Genomic DNA, 6,000 nt, shown 5'->3' with positions numbered 1-6,000 from the left:
AGTCTACAGCTCCCAGTATGAGTGACACAGAAGATGGGTGATTTCTGCATTTCCAACTGGGGTACAGGGTTCATCTCAATGGGGCTTGGACAGTGGGTGCAGGACAGTGGGTTCAGCCCACTGAGCGTGAGTCGAAGCAGGGCGAGGCATCGCCTCACCCGGGAAGCGCAAGGGGCCAGGGAATTCCCTTTCCTAGCCAAGGGAAGCTGTGACAGACGGTATCTGGAAAATTGGGTCACTCCCACCCTAATACTGTGCTTTTCCAATGGTCTTAGCAAACGGCACACAAGGAGATTATATCCCGTGCCTGGCTCAGAGGGTCCCATGCCCACGGAGCCTCACTCATTGCTAGCACAACAGTCCGAGATTGAACTGCAAGGCAGCAGCGAGGCTGGGGGAGGGGCTTCCGCCATCACTGAGGCTTGAGTAGGTAAACAAAGCAGCGGAAGCTCAAACTGGGTGGAGCCCACTGCAGCTCAAGGAGGCCTGCCTGCCTCTGTAGACTCCACCTCTGGGGGCAGGCATAGCTGAACAAAAGGCAGCAGAAACTTCTGCAGACTTAAATGTCCCTGTCTGACAGCTTTGAAGAGAGTAGTGGTTCTCTCAGCACAGAGTCTGAAATCTGAGAATGGACAGACTGCCTCCTCAAGTGGGTACCTGACCCCTGAGTAGCCTAACTGGGAGGCACCTCCTAGTAGGGGCCGACTGACACCTCACATGGCTGGGTGCCCCTCTGAGATGAAGCTTCCAGAGGAACAATCAGGCAGCAACATTTACTGCTCTGCAATATTCACTGTTCTGCAGCCTCCACTGGTGATACCCAGGCAAACAAAGTCTGGAGTAGACCTTCCAGGAAACTCCAACAGACCTGCAGCTGAGGGTCCTGACTGTTGGAAGGAAAACTAAGAAACAGAAAGGACATCCACACCAAAACCCCATCTGTATGTCACCATCATCAAAGACCAAAGGTAGATAAAACCACAAAGATGGGGAGAAACCAGAGCAGAAAAGCAGAAAATTCTAAAAATCAGAGCATCTCTTCTCCTCCAAAGGAACGCAGCTCCTGGCCAGCAATGGAACAAAACTGGACAGAAAATGACTTTGACAAGTTGAGAGAAGAAGGCTTCAGACGATCAAACTTCTCCGAGCTAAAGGAGGATGTTTGAACCCATCGCAAAGAAGCTAGAAACCTTGAAAAAAGATTAGATGAATGGCTAACTAGAATAACCAGTGTAGAGAAGACCTTAAATGACCTGATGGAGATGAAAACCATGGCACAAGAACTACGTGACACATTCACAAGCTTCAGTAACCGATTCGATCAACTGGAAGAAAGGGTATCAGTGATTGAAGATCAAATGAATGAAATGAAGCGAGAAGTTTAGAGAAAAAAGAGTAAACAGAAATGAACAAAGCCTCCAAGAAATATGTGAAAAGACCAACTCTACATCTGATTGGTGTATCTGAAAGTGATGGGGAGAAGGGAACCAAGTTGGAAAACACTCTTCAGGATATTATCCAGGAGAACTTCCCCAACCTGGCAAGGCAGGCCAACAGTCAAATTCAGGAAATATAGAAAACTCCATAAAGATACTCTTTGAGAAGAGCAACTCCAAGACACATAATTGTCAGATTCACCAAAGTTGAAATGAAGGAAAAAATGTTAAGGGCAGCCAGAGAGAAAGGTCGGGTTACCCACAAAGGGAAGCCCATCAGACTAACAGTGAATCTCTCGGCAGAAACTCTACAAGCCAGTAGCGAGTGGAGGCCAATATTCAACATTCTTAAAGAAAAGAATTTTCAACCCAGAATTTCATATCCAGGCAAACTAAGCTTCATTAGTGAAGGAGAAATACAATCCTTTACAGACAAGCAAATGCTGAGAGATTTTGTCACCACCAGGCCTGCCTTACAAGAGCTCCTGAAGGAAGCACTAAACATGGAAAGGAACGATTGGTACCAGCCACTGCAAAAACATGCCAAATTGTAAAGACCATCGATGCTAGGAAGAAACTGCATCAACTAATGAGCAAACTAACCAGCTAACATCATAATGACAGGATCAAATTCACACATAACAATATTAACCTTAAATGTAAATGGGCTAAATGGTCCAATTAAAAGACACAGACTGGCAAACTGGATAAAGAGTCAAGACCCATCAGTGTGTTGTATTCAGGAGACCCATCTCACATGCAGAGACACACATAGGCTCAAAATAAAGGGACAGAGGAAGATCTACCAAGCAAATGGAAAACAAAAAGAAGCTGGGGTTGCAACCCTAGCCTCTGATAAAATAGACTTTAAACCAACAAAGATCAAAAGAGACAAAGAAGGCCATTACATAATGGTAAAGGAATAAATTCAACAAGAAGAGCTAACTATCCTAAATATATATACACCCAATACAGGAGCATCCCGATTCATAAAGCAAGTCCTTAGGGACCTAAAAAGAGACTTAGACTCCCACACAATAATAATGGGAGACTTTAACACCCTACTGTCAACATTAGACAGATCAACGAGACAGAAAGTTAACAAGGATATCCAGGAATTGAACTCAGCTCTGCACCAAGTGGACCTAATAGACATCTACAGAACTCTCCACCCCAAATCAACAGAACATACATTCTTCTCAGCACCACATCACACTTACTCCAAAACTGACCATATAGTTGGAAGTAAAGCCCTCCTCAGCAAATGTAAAAGAACAGAAATTTTATCAAATTGTCTCTCAGACCACAGTGCAATCAAACTAGAACTCAGGATTAAGGAACTCACTCAAAACCACTCAACTACATAGAAACTGAACAACCTGCTCTTGAATGACTACTGGGTACATAATGAAATGAAGGCAGAAATAAAGACGTTCTTTGAAACCAATGAGAACAAAGACACAACATAACAGAATCTCTGGGACACATTTAAAGCAATAAGTAGAGGGAAATTTTTAGCACTAAATGCCCACAAGAGAAAGCAGGAAAGATCTAAAATTGACACCCCAACATCACAATTAAAAGAACTACAGAAGCAAGAGCAAACACATTCAAAAGCTAGCAGAAGGCAAGAAATAACTAAGATCAGAGCAGAACTGAATGAGATAGAGACACAAAAACCCTTCAAAAAATCAATGAATCGGCCGGGTGTGGTGGCTCACGCCTGTAATCCCAGCACTTTGGGAGGCCGAAGCGGGCAGATCACAAAGTCAGGAGATTGAGACCATCCTGGCTAACATGGTGAAACCCCGTCTCTACTAAAAGAAATACAAAAAATTAGCTGGGTGTAGTGGTGGGTGCCTGTAGTCCCAGCTACTTGGGAGGCTGAGGCAGGGGAATGGTGTGAACCCAGGAGGCGGAACTTGCAGTGAGCTGAGATCGCACCATTGCACTCCAGCCTGGACGACAGAGCAAAACTGCATCTCAAAAAAAAAAAAAAAAAAAAAAAAATCAATGAATCCAGGAGCTGTTTTTTTTGAAAAGATGAACAAAATTGATAGACCGCTAGCAAGACTAATAAAGAAGGAGAGAAGAACCATATAGACACAATAAAAATGATAAAGGTAATTATCACCACTGATCTCACAGAAATACAAACTACCATCAGAGAAAACTATAAACAACTCTATGCAAATAAACTAGAAAATCTAGAAGAAATGGATAAATTCCTGGACACATACACCTTCCCAAGACTAAACCAGGAAGAAGTTGAATCCCTGAATAGACCAATAACAGGCTCTGAAATTGAGCCAATAATTAATAGCCTACCAACGAAAAAAAGTCCAGGACCAGACGGATTCACAGCTGAATTCTACCATAGGTACAAGGAGGAGCTGGTAACATTCCTTCTGAAACTATTCCAATCAATAGAAAAGAGGGAATTCCCCCTAACTCATTTTATGAGGCCAGCATCATCCTGATACCAAAGCCTGGCAGAGACACAACAAAAAAAGAGAATTTTAGACCAATATCCCTGATGAACATTGATGCAAAAATCCTCAATAAAATCTGGGAAACCGAATCCAGCAGCACATCAAAAAGCTTATCCACCATGATCAAGTGGGCTTCATCCCTGGGATGCAAGGCTGGTTCAACATATGCAAATCAATAAACCTAATCCATCATATAAACAGAACCAAAGACAAAAACCACATGATTATCTCAATAGATGCAGAAAAGGCCTTTGACAAAATTCAACAGCTCTTCATGCTAAAAGCTCTCAATAAATTAGGTATTGATGAGATGTATCTCAAAAAAATAAGAGCTATTTATGACAAACCCACAGCCAATATCATACTGAATGGGCAAAAACTGGAAGCATTCCCTTTGAAAACCGGCACAAGAAAAGGATGCCCTCTCTCACCACTCCTATTCAACATAATGTTGGAAGTTCTGGCCAGGGCAATCAGGCAGGAGAAAGAAATAAGGGGTGTTCAATTAGGAAAAGAGGAAGTCAAATTGTCCCTGTTTGCAGATGACATGATTGTATATTTAGAAAACCCCATCATCTCAGCCCAAAATCTCCTTAAGCTGATAAGCAACTTCAGCAGTCTCAGGATACAAAATCAATGTGCAAAAATCACAAGCATTCCTATACACTAATAACAGACAGAGAGCCAAATCATGAGTGAACTCCCATTCACAATTGCTTCCAAGAGAATAAAATACTTAGGAATCTAACTTACAAGGGATGTGAAGGACCTCTTCAAGGAGAACTACAAACCACTGCTCAACAAAATAAAAGAGAACACAAACAAATGGAAGAATATCCCGTGCTCATGGATAGGAAGAATCAATATTGTGAAAATGGCCATACTGCCCAAGATAATTTATAGATTCAAGGCCATCCCCATGAAGCTACCAATGATTTTCTTCACAGAATTGGAAAAAACTACTTTAAAGTTCATATGGAACCAAAAAAGAGCCTGCATAGCCAAGACAATCCTAAGCCAAAAGAACAAAGCTGGAGGCATCACGCTACCTGACTTCAAACTATACTACAAGGCTACAGTAACAAAAACAACATGATACTGATACCAAAACAGAGATATAGACCAATGGAACAGAACAGAGTCCTCAGAAATAATACCACACATCTACAGCCATCTGATCTTTGACAAACCTGACAAAAACAAGCAATGGAGAAAGGATTCCCTATTTAATAAATGGTGCTGGGAAAACTAGCTAGCCATAAGTAGAAAGCTGAAATTGGATCCCTTCCTTACACCTCATACAAAAATTAATTCAAGATGGATTAAGACTTAAATGTTAGACATAAAGCCATAAAAACCCTAGAAGAAAACCAAGTTAATACCATTCAGGACATAGGCATGGGCAAGGACTTCATGTCTAAAACACCAAAAGCAATAGCAACAAAAGCCAAAATTGACAAATGGGATCTAATTAAACTAAAGAGCTTCTGCATAGCAAAAGAAAGTACCATCAGGGTGAACAGGCAACCTACAGAACAGGAGAAAATTTTTGCAATCTACCCATCTGACAAAGGGCTAATAGCCAGAATCTACAAAGAACTCAAACAAATTTACAAGAAAAAAATCAAACAACCCCATCAAAAAGTGGGCAAAGTATATGAACAGACAATTCTCAAAAGAAGATATTTATGCAGCCAACAGACACATGAAAAAATCCTCATCATCACTGGCCATCAGAAAAATGCAAATCAAAACCACAATGAGATACCATCTCGCACCAGTTAGAATGGCGCTCATTAAAAAGTCAGGAAACAACAGGTGCTGGAGAGGATGTGGAGAAATACGAATACTTTTACGCTGTTGGTGGGACTGTAAACTAGTTCAACCATTGTGGAAGACAGTGTGGCGATTCCTCAAGGATCTAGAACTAGAAATACCATTTGAACCCAGCCATCCCATTACTTGGCATATGCCCAAAGGATTATAAATCATGCTGCTATAAAGATACATGCACATGTATGATTATTGTGGCACTATACACAATAGCAAAGACTTGGAACCAACCCAAATGC

This window comes from Papio anubis, chromosome 6 (genome assembly GCF_008728515.1).
Source record: "Papio anubis isolate 15944 chromosome 6, Panubis1.0, whole genome shotgun sequence".
NCBI lineage: Eukaryota > Metazoa > Chordata > Mammalia > Primates > Cercopithecidae > Papio > Papio anubis.
Note: the sequence above shows the minus strand (reverse complement) of the source record.